Source organism: Poecilia reticulata, chromosome 12, assembly GCF_904066995.2.
Source record: "Poecilia reticulata chromosome 12, P_reticulata-male-v2, whole genome shotgun sequence".
In the NCBI taxonomy this organism is placed as follows: domain Eukaryota; kingdom Metazoa; phylum Chordata; class Actinopteri; order Cyprinodontiformes; family Poeciliidae; genus Poecilia; species Poecilia reticulata.
In genome coordinates, this window is record NC_088841.1 from 24,922,378 (window position 1) to 24,933,271 (window position 10,894).

Here is a 10,894-nt window from a genome sequence, read left to right on the forward strand (position 1 = left end):
GTTTCCTGGTTACATGCAAAAATGAAAAACCTGTTTTTATCCCCCACAAACGTTTCTGTTTGCATCTGTCATGTTTGTTTAAATTTAAATCCATCCGCACTTCGCAGCAACAACCCAGATAAAGACGTGTAAAAATAAACGTGTTCATTTAAATGTATCTTCTTATTGCAGCTGCAGTCTGACACTAAAATGATTCAAATGCAGAAATAACATCAAAGGAGAAGAAATAATCCTCTTTTTAAATGACGTTTTTATTTTTTAAAACGTTTTTACTTATTTATTTAACAGAGTGCTGATAAAATAACCCTGATGGAGCTGAAACACTTTTCTAATTTTCCGCCGACTTTGCTCATTTTTGCATCTCTTCTTACGTTGGAACATCTGGGACTTTTTTATAGTCAAAGTAAAATCGCTCAAGTGTGAAAAGAAGCATTTAGTCATTTCTAGGAACTTTAATTAGGAACTTCCTGTTTCCCTGGGGTGCAATTATTGTGTTACTCTTCAAGACAGCAGAGGTTTGTCTGGTGTGGGGAAACATCACTGTTTGGTACAGAGGAGGATCTGTGATGCTGCGGGCCGGTTCCTCATCCTCACACTGCAGAATGACAAGAATAGAAGAAGATTTTTAATAAAACTTTTGTTTTTTTTCTCCCTGAAAATAGAAAACGTGTCGTATTTTGTTTCTGTTCCCAGATGTAAATCTGACAGAAACCAGTGAGAAGACAAAAAAAGGACATGTTTTGAATTTATTTATATATTTGTGGTTTGTTTCTATCACTCCTCAAAATGGGAAAGACCGACGCTCTCCTGAACGTTCCCACATTTACAATCAAACTGGAAAAGATTAAAACTGGAAACAAGCAGAGATAATTAGTGATGCTGTGGGCCGGCTCCTCTTTCTGAACCACATTAATCCAAAACACAATGAATAAATTCATATTGCTTGCCGTATTTGTTACAGGAGAAATATAAATATTCAGAATCAGATGGAAAACAATGCAAACTAAATATTTTCTGTCTGAAAATGACTGTGTTGAAAATCAGGAGTTTTTCTTATCTGATGTTCCCCATTTTCTGTTTCATATCCTTCAGTTAACATATTTATTTTATTTTATTGCACCTAAAACGTAAAATTCACATGATAGTAACTGTTTGTGTCTTTTTCTGGTTAAATTCTGGTTATTTTTTAACTTTTACTGCTGCTTAAAACAAGGACTTGTTCTGAATTTTTCACATATTTCTGTTTTTATCAAACCCAAACTTCCAGTTTTCTCTTTTCCTCCTCTGACTCGGTTTTAAGGCTTCGCTGAATGAACCAAAAATATTTGACGGCTCTTTTATGTTTTTATAGATATACTTGTGGTGGGAAGGATAAAAACTTTATAGATTTTCTTTATAAACGGCGTTTGAACTCCGGCTTCATGCGGAGCGACGAGACGTAATAAAAGCTGCAGAGGATTTAATGGCTGCATGTGTTTCTGCTGCTGGTTATTTAAAACTGAGGGAATCGACTGAAACGGTTTAGGCTCAGATTACGATCTCACTTCGCTTTAAACCATCAGGACAAACAAATAACTCAAGTGTTCAGAGTTAATTATTATTCTTTTACTAAATAAGTTTCACTTTTTCTTTATTTATTTCAGGTTTTGCCAGTTTAACAGCTGATTTTTAGTTTGTTTTCGTACAAAACGACTTCGAATGTTTTCTGCTTTTTTATCAGATCTTCATTGCATCACTTACTGGTTTACTGCTGGTTATAGTGTTTAAAGCTGCTGTATTGCTGCATTTTTGACCATTTTAACAAACAATTTGAGCTCCAACCAGTTTTTTTTTCATGTCAAATTGAAAATAATGTAAATGTTGCCAAATGTTGTTTGGAAATTAATGAAGGGATTAAAAGTAAAAAAAAAAGTACAACTAATGCTAAACTGCTACTGACCAGATTAAAGTTCATGACAATATTATTTAAATTATTTTAGTTGGTAAATGTTTGCTAACTGAACTTAGCGTCTGTCTCACTTATGGACGATACAGTTGCTCCTAAAATAATTTCCCTTTATGGCAACAGTTTCAGTTTAGAGGGATTATTTATGCACTGTAAACATCAACTGTTAGGAAATCTGGGGCTTTTACATAAAAATTAAACGTCATCAGCACAAATCAAACCTTGACGTTGAGGACGGTCTTTCCAGAGATCCTGTTGTTCTTTAATTAGGATTAAAATTTCCACCATGAGGGAAAACGTAAAAGCCCAGCAGGAAGTTATAATTTAGAATCTCAACATCCTAATTATGAGACAGGAGGTTGAGCTGCTTCTCTGAGCAGCATGGGTCAAAATGATGACTTCCTGTTTGGCTTTTATTTTTTATTTTATGGCACAAATGGGCTTCCATAGTTTGCTGAAGTGTGTAAAAACAAATAAGCAAATAAAACACATTTTTTTTCTGAAAACTGGTGTATGCAGAAGAGGAACCATAATCAGTTTTTAAAACATTTCAGTCCAAATTGAAAAAAGTCATTTTCAATGTAAAGATCTGAGTTACGCTGATGACACATTACTGTTTATTCAAAATCCACAAATTTCGTTACAGTCATTGTTTCATGACGCCTCCTTTCAAGAGAAGGATCAACAGAACCAGAACCAGAACATCAAATAAATTCACATAGCAGGAAAATGCAACACAAATCTGATTTTATGTATTTTGACCCTATGTGACCCAGTTCAGATAGTTTCACCCAGCAACAAAATCCATTTGATAGTTTTAGACTCTGATGGTGAATTTGATCCGACTCGTTAGCCGACGGTCGGTTCGTTATGACCGACGGAGGAGACGGTTTGGACTTCCTCCTTCTCCCTCTGGTAAACGCCGTCATTTCAACATTAGTGATGTCAATCAGCTGCTCTTGTTGCTATGGTTACGCATCACAATCATCTAAAATCCTTTTATCCGCACAGCCTTCAAAACCAGAGGGAACAGACAAATTGATGTTTTTAAAAACAAAATCAGAAGGAAAGTAACAGAGATGCTCCGTCATGCGAACACCTGGAGCGGCCATCTTGTACGTTAGCTTAGCGTCTCGTCCGTCTCTGCAGGTTGGTCGTCCTGCAGCATCATTTCGTCTGTTTCAGGAACTAAATGATGCTGCCGTCCGAAACAAGATGCCACTTTCATCTTTCTGTCGTCTTTATTCTTGATAGCTTATTTTAAAAAATGCAGCACAACAATAAATTTCATGACTTACCCAAATTTCAGCATGAAAAAAGGCTTTTTGATCTACTTTTTTCCACCGTTTTCATATTAAAAGTGACGGTTTTGTTTTGTCATCTCACTCCAGATTTACTCCTATTATATTTTTAACCCAAAGTTTCTCTTTTATCTGCTACTTAAAGCTCTGCAGATGCCTGGACAGTAACATGTTCAGCCGCCACTTATGGTTTCATTTTTGTTTTGACAGCATTTATTATTGATTGAGGCTGATTCTTGTTTGCGTGGCTCCCCCTGTAGGCGGGAATCGCCACAGCAGCTGGTGTCTCAGTATTTTCTGAGTGGATGAAGGCCTGCTTTCATAAACTAGTCATTGGGCTGCAGATTCACAGGCTGCTGTGGCCCAACTTCACGTGCTTCATGCACTGACCGAAGCTGAAACAGTCAGTGTGAACGCAAAACCGCCGCAGACACCTGTGATAAAACTGCTGTGGTTTGAGATGAGACAGCAGAACAAGCGAAGCGAAGCCTCTGACATGACGGTCGGGTCGCGCTGCCTGCAGATCTGGGTTACCTGTCTTTGATCTGATGAGGCGCGAGCCGCAGCGTTCTGCTTCCTGGGTCACTGAGTCTGAAGGAGGCTTTAGCTTTGAGTCACTGTGGACGCGCTGCGTGTGTTTAGAGGCTCGGTGGTTCGAATGCTGTGTGCAGCAGGAACCAGCAGACCTCGTTATTATGGACATAAAATGTCACAGTGGTCTCTGTTATCTCTTGTTGTGACACTCTTCAGTGAGTGAGAGTGAAACTCTGGATGCCAACACCGTTCCTCTCTCTTAAAGGGGCAGATCCCTGCAGAGGTAATTAGCTTCAACAGTGTGAAGGAGGAAAGAAGCCCGGATGACAGCTTAGCGACTGTCGCTGTATTTATCAACCTTCAAAGTCCAGTAGTGACTTTATTTTAAAAAGAAGTGACACGTCTATGTTATTGGAGACTTTTATCAGTTCCACTTCGTGTCCATGTTACAAATGAATTTAATTTGCAAATGTGAGATCAGCTATCGATCGGCACTCGTTAGTCCATCTCCTGACTCGCCACCAGGGGGTGTGCGTCTGAGTGAAATGCTGCGTGATGTAGACGTCAACCAAACTGTTCAGCTGTAATCAATGGAAAAATTCAACTGCAGTACCACCGTCCAACCCAAAGAGGGCAGCACTGAAATGGTTTCAGCCAAAATACCACAAATTAAGGAAATTTACACAAAAATGTCACAATTTGCACAGAAAAGTAACGATAGCACCTTAAGGGTTAGTTTATATCAGTAGATAAAGTATGTTTTGGGTTTAGTTACACTTTAAAAAGTGTTTATTTTTAATTTTATCCTAGTTTGTTGTAAATAACTTGCTAGCTTTGAGCTTCTTTCATCTTCTGGTGAAAATGTTTGCATCCTATTACATCATTTCTGTTTTTGTTATTTATCAGACCCATGTGTTCATCACACAGCCTGTTAGCATATAAGCTTTACTTCAGTCAATCTCAAACAAAAAGCATTTTATTATTTTCCTCCCGATGTTCTCGTGTATTTTGTTACATTTTGTAAATATGTGACCTGTTCATTGTTCCAGTCTGAGGGAATGGAAATTCCCCCGGTGTCTTTTTTCAGGTCCTGCTTGTCCGAGTGTGTAAAAAGGAAGTGTGTGTGTGTGTGTGTGTGTGCGCATGTAACAGGTTTTTATATTCTTATGGGAACCTATCTCTGTCTACAACGTGCAATGTAGGGTTATGGGGACCATTGCTCCTTGTGGGACATTTTCTTGGTCCCCTTAGGGTAAATTGTTGTTATTGGGTTAGTAGTTATTTCTGTGATGGTTAGGATTAGAGTAAAGGTTAAGCGTGTGTGTGTGTGTGTGTGTGTGTGTGTGCGTGCGTGTGTGTGTGAGAGAGAGAGAGCGGCTGTATGGGTGGCATCCGGCAGCCAATCGCATGCTTCCTCAGAGGAAGCAGGAAGTAACGCAGCCGTCCAATCAGAGGTCTCGACACCTTCAGGAAACCTCAGCTGGAGAGTCAACGCGGTTCAGATTAACTGCAGACTTCCTAACTGACGCATCTCGTCTTTTTTTATCCTGCACTAATTTACTCACCTTCCACCTGAACCGACTCGGCTGCTCTGGAACCGGAGACTCTCCCCCTTCGTTAGGCCGTCCTCCCGTCGTTCCTCTGGGCTTTTTTTCAGAAGTATGGTTGCTCATCTTCCCGTGAGGCTCCAGTCATGTCCGCCGCCGTGTCCGCTCCTTCGCTGAGGAAGAAGAAGTCTTTTGCTCGGAGCTCCAAGCCGAGCACAAAGATGTGCGTCCGGGAAGAAAGGCAATTCCTGTGAGTTGAGCTCTTTGTGTTTTTTCCTCCCGCACAACTTTACTTCGTTTGTCTATCATTGATCCTTTGGTACGTCGGTGGACATCTGGATTGAAAGTGGGAAATCAAAGGAAATCCTTTTCTAACGCTTCTATTGTAGCATCTTTAAGGTTGTGGTAACAAGTCGTAAATAGCTTCATGTCAGTGGAAGAACGAAAACACTTGCAGTCCAGAATTAGATTTACTCAACCTGTTCAGAGGCCGAACGTGATGCAAGCCAGTTGCAAAAGACGCACAACTGGAGCTTTTCTAACTATTTTTAGACGTATCAGAGTTTAAGTTGGTGGATTTAAGATCGACGATGCTAAAGTTTGACTGAACATGAGAATAGAAGGTGAACACATGAAGTTAAAGATGAAATGTCCAGTTAGTCGGTGTAATGTTGGTTATTTCTGAGGTAAAGCCTCAGTAAGTTGGTGAAACATGAAGCTTTGTCTCTTAAGTTGACTTTATTTGAAGAGTCAGAAGGAGGAAAAGTGGAATAAAATAGGACGTATCATGATCTGGGCTGTTTACTTTTGTATCTTCATGTTTGGTGGATTCAATCAAAATGGAAATCTTAAAGGCAAAGTTCATATTTTTATATGTTCTGTTTGCATGTTTATGTTTTTCTGATTGTTTATCACAGCTGATGGAAATGATGGATCATTAGCTGAACTTTATGACAGGCGGAGATAAACGGAGATAAAACTCTGCATCTTCAGCTTGATGCTAGAAAATAACTTCTGCCAGCAGGATTGAAACGATTAATCTGATTAATTCGATTCTTGAAATAATCGTCAACTAATTTAGTAATTGATTAATTGCTAACTGCAGTGGCCAGGCTCTGAAGGAACAACACATTCAGCCAAACTGTAAAAATATAAATACATTTTGCTTTTAGGGTTAAAAAATGTAAATCTGATTAACCAGAACAGTTGTATCTTCACCTGGTTCAAATTATGTAAATAAAATGTTCTATTAAGCATCTTCTGCAATTGAATCGTTAATAAATGAATAATAAACATATCAGTTCTGTATTGAAAAGGCTGAGCTTTTCTCACATGTTGATACTAGAAGAATTGTTTTAGCTGCAGATGAACGCCGAGCCAGAAATGATTCATTCACTAAAGAAATGATCTCTTGTTGCATTTTAGGCAAAAAACAAAGTTTATTTTCTTATTTTAAAAAGGAATCAAGTTGTTTATTTGCATCTTCTGATGTTTTTGTAATATTGCATGAAAAAGACTCTGGTACTTATATGAAAATTTGCAGAATGCGCCAATTTTTATCCAATTAATCGTCAGAATAATCAGTTACTAAGCCGCCACATGATCATGTTTATAGTTCATTTGTAATGGTCAACAATGGCAACAGCATGAGGATAATTTAACTATGTTTAACATTTAGAAGATGAACACAATTCACATCTTTCCAGTTCAGTCCTAATTTAAAATTCAGTTAAATCAGATCTAAAAGTTAAAATCCGCTCCCCGTTTATCAGTGACTTGGTGCTGCTTCGCATTTCTTCAGACAGGAAAATGAAGCATTTTAAATGTCAGTAAGATGACATTTACTTTAACTCCTGTAAAACTTTTATCTCTGCTGAGATGAAGTTATCTACCATAAGGTAGGATAGTTACAGCTCATAAACGCCACACAGAACCCCTGTTCAAGAAAAAACCTGACTTATGCTTTTAAACATGAAGGTTTTGGAGCTTAAAGACGACGTTTATGTTTATTTTAGTTTAATTTCACTGCATAATGCAGCAAATTTAAAACAGACTCATCTGATTGGTTTGTTGTGTCAGATGTAAGGTAATTATTTTTACAATGATTAGCTTAAAATTGGATGTTTTTATTGCTTTAAGTTGAACAGTTTTAATGTTTTATGTTGGAGAATTTGCAGTGAAACTTGACTGAAAAGTTTAGAAACTTAAATATTTAAGATAAAACAAGTTAGATTTGAGCCAAACTTCAACATTTAGTCAGTTTTTGGTGACAAAATCACTTAAAAAAAACTTTTTTTGATTCTTTATGGTCTTTTCCTCCAAGACGTTTATGCTATTTACTTCAGTGGAGACAAAAGTCTATAAAAGCATCCCATAGTCCTCCATTTATTGGTCGTTGCTATGGTAATTCCTCTTGAGGTTCAACGGCAAGAACGCGAGACGCTTACAGGAAGTGTGTTCTCATTTTCGACCCTGAATGAAGTGCGGTGAGAGCGGGAGGAAAGAGGGTCGAATCTGGAAGATTTTCGTCTTCAAAGTCTCCGTGCAACTTTCTGAACGTCTTGAAGCTCAGCAGGGAAAAAAATATTGTGTTTTTTTTAAAGAGAATTAAACGATTAATTCTGGGAAAGGCTTCATGCAGAGCAGCGTGTCTGACATGTTGTCGATGCATTTCCTGTTGAGCTGGACGTCCATATTTGGACACAGGAAGAGATGATGCACATGAGGACACAGGTACAGAAAGAGGAGCTGCTTGTTGCTGCAGTGAGAAAGTTCACTTTCTCTTTCTGTTCTGCTTTCTGCTAGTTCTTTATTTGCAACAAAACGAGGAATTATCCACATCATTGGTCATCGATGCGTTTGTTACTCTAGAGAATTCGCTGGTTCCACAGAATCGTTGCTAAATTAAACCTGTATCCATCAAATATGGCCGACATGTCTAATATTAAATCTATTTCCTCAAATAAAAACTTTTTCTGACTGAAAAGCTAACTACCTACAAACATAAATAATAAAAACAATTCCAGAATAAAGTATCTCTGTTTTTTTATGTCAGTATTATTTAAAGCTAAATGTAATAAAATAAATCCTCTTTGTTGTAAAAATTTAATAAACAGAATAAAATGTTCATATTTGTGTATTTAGTCCAGCTGCAATGTCACAAACATCCTTTAACATCAAACAAAATCTGTATTTTTTAAATTAATCCTACTTAATCCACAACCAATTTTAGAATTAAAATGGAAAAGAAACTACGCAAACTTAAATCATGAATTAACTATAATTATCCACATTGTTTAGGTTTAGTTTCAGTCTGCTAGGACTGAATAAAAATATAATTTAAGCAGAATCTGTCTAACAACATAACTTAGGCTAAAACAACTGAAATAAAAAGCTCATTTTTAGTCCATGTGACAAGTCATTCCTGCTAGAGCAGGAGTGTTTTAATGTCTTTAAAATCGTAAATAAATGTCAATAAAATCTTTTCTAATAATTACACATTTGAGAAATCATTTAAGAAGACATTTTTACGTTTTGAGATTTTGGCACTAACAGTTTCCCGTAGACACATCTCCAAGAGCTGAACGCTGCATTGCATTAATAATTTTCTTCTTTGATTCAAGCCCAATTGCATATATTCATTCCTCAGTGTTTATTCCCAATTTGGATTCAACATTTGGGCATTTTTTGTGATTTTGGAACTAATAGACTTCCATAGAACCCTGCTACATGTCTCTGTCATTGTTAGGAGCAACATGCAGCATGAAAAACCCACTGGCATCTACTCAATCAGTATTCCAGTGGGTATCCCATTTGGATTATACATTTAAATATTTCTGTGATTTGGACTTTGCAGGGTTTCCATAAAAACACTACATGTCTCTTGTCATTGCTAGGAGCATGAAATAAAACTTTTTCAGATAAATACAACTTTAGGTCATTTACGTTGTTTTTTTGTTTGTTTGTTTTTTGGCACTAACAGTTTTCCGTAGAACCGAATATTTGCGCGCTGCATTAATCACTTTATTCTGATATTCATCGTCTTAAGCCCACCTGCTTCTACTCACTTGTTTCCACCTGATATCACAAAAAGTGAAGCTCTGACAGCAGTTGTGGTCTCAGGATGGGGAACAGGAAATGTGCTGCGGCTTCGAAGGCGTCGCTCGCCGGCTGCGTCTACTTCCTGGGCCGGACGGCCCCGACGCAGCTGGGGCGGTGGTTTACCTCTGACCTTTAAGGCCGGGTCTGAAGGGGGGTCTTCGTGACTTGCAGCATGCTTTTAGTCACAGCTTCAGGTTAGCCGCAATCCATTTTCAGTAAAAGACACCTGGCAGCTGCTGGAAATCTTTGCAGCGCAAAGCTGCAGGTTTGTCTTCAGCAGGAAATGTAAACAGATTTATCTTTATTGCTTTGGTTTGAAAAACCACTACAAGCACGATTATCAAAACAGAGACGAACCAGGTAGAGCAGGTTTCTGAATCTTTGAACAATAATATACTAATTTGCATTCATAAGAATTTGAATATGTTAAAACATGCTTTTATTTTGAAAATAAACGCTTTGGAGCGTTTATTCCCTTTTTATAGGGAATAAAGAGACTTTGTTTGGAAACACAACAGAAACAAAATGACCAGAATGAGGAAATAATCTGTGATTGGAGGTTTTTCACATCACTGAAAATGTTCATGGCAGAAAAACTTGATGCCAACTGAAGATTTTTTACTCTCCAGATTTTATTCAAACTTGTTATTAAGTGGGAACCGTGAAGAAAATGATCTCCAAACCTCATCATCTACCTGAACTGTTCAAATTATTATTTTAAAGTTTTTTTAAATGTGCATTTTTCCAAAAACAAACTATTTTATCCCTGACATAGTTTCATATTGTTTTTATGAGTGAAATTCACAACAAAATGGAGTAAATAAAAAACTAATTTCCCACAGGATATTCTTTCAAAAAACTTTTTGTATTAAATATAAAAGTTCAAAACGTAAAACTGAAAAACCTCTGGAGTTTTTTACTGCACGTGTTAAATCGATTCATAATATTTTAGGTTTATTTGTAAAATACAAACATTATAAAGAAAGAAACAAAATATTTTGTGACGTTTTTGCATTTTAGTTTGTTTTTCAGTCAAATTGAGCTAAAGACACATTATATTACTTATTTAATGCCACTGACTCATAATTAGACTTTTCCTTTTTAGGATATATATTTGTTTGTCTGTAAACTCATGACTGATTTATCCTAGCAGTTCCAGATTATTTTTTTAAGTGTCTCTAAAATCTAAATAAACATTTTAATGTTGTAGTTCAGTCAGAGTTGAATGAATCTCTCAGAAATGCGTCGTTTTCTCTGGACCTTATGAAACGTGTTCCGTGGCGTCTGACAGTAATTTCAGGCCTTCAGATGTTGGTAATGAGGTAATTTATCAGGAATCCTGTCCTGACCGGCCGTCAGTCAGGGGTTTTCCATCCGCAGCTACAACAGTTTCAGTTTCCTCTTTACTGAACGGCGGCGGCTCCTTCAGCCGATCGCTGGTGGAAAAACTAAACCAACGAGTAGAA

The 10,894-nt window shown here is 37.3% G+C and overlaps 1 long non-coding RNA gene across 1 annotated transcript; it reads right to left on the reverse strand.

Annotated features, from left to right (window-relative positions):
* Nucleotides 1–41: 41 nt before the first annotated feature.
* LOC145554145 (uncharacterized) lies at nt 42–9,797 on the reverse strand. The gene is made up of 3 exons (XR_014090192.1): nt 9,395–9,797; nt 5,346–5,662; nt 42–595 (listed from the first exon to the last, which is right to left on the reverse strand). It is a non-coding gene; the product is annotated as an uncharacterized LOC145554145 (long non-coding RNA).
* Nucleotides 9,798–10,894: the final 1,097 nt, after the last annotated feature.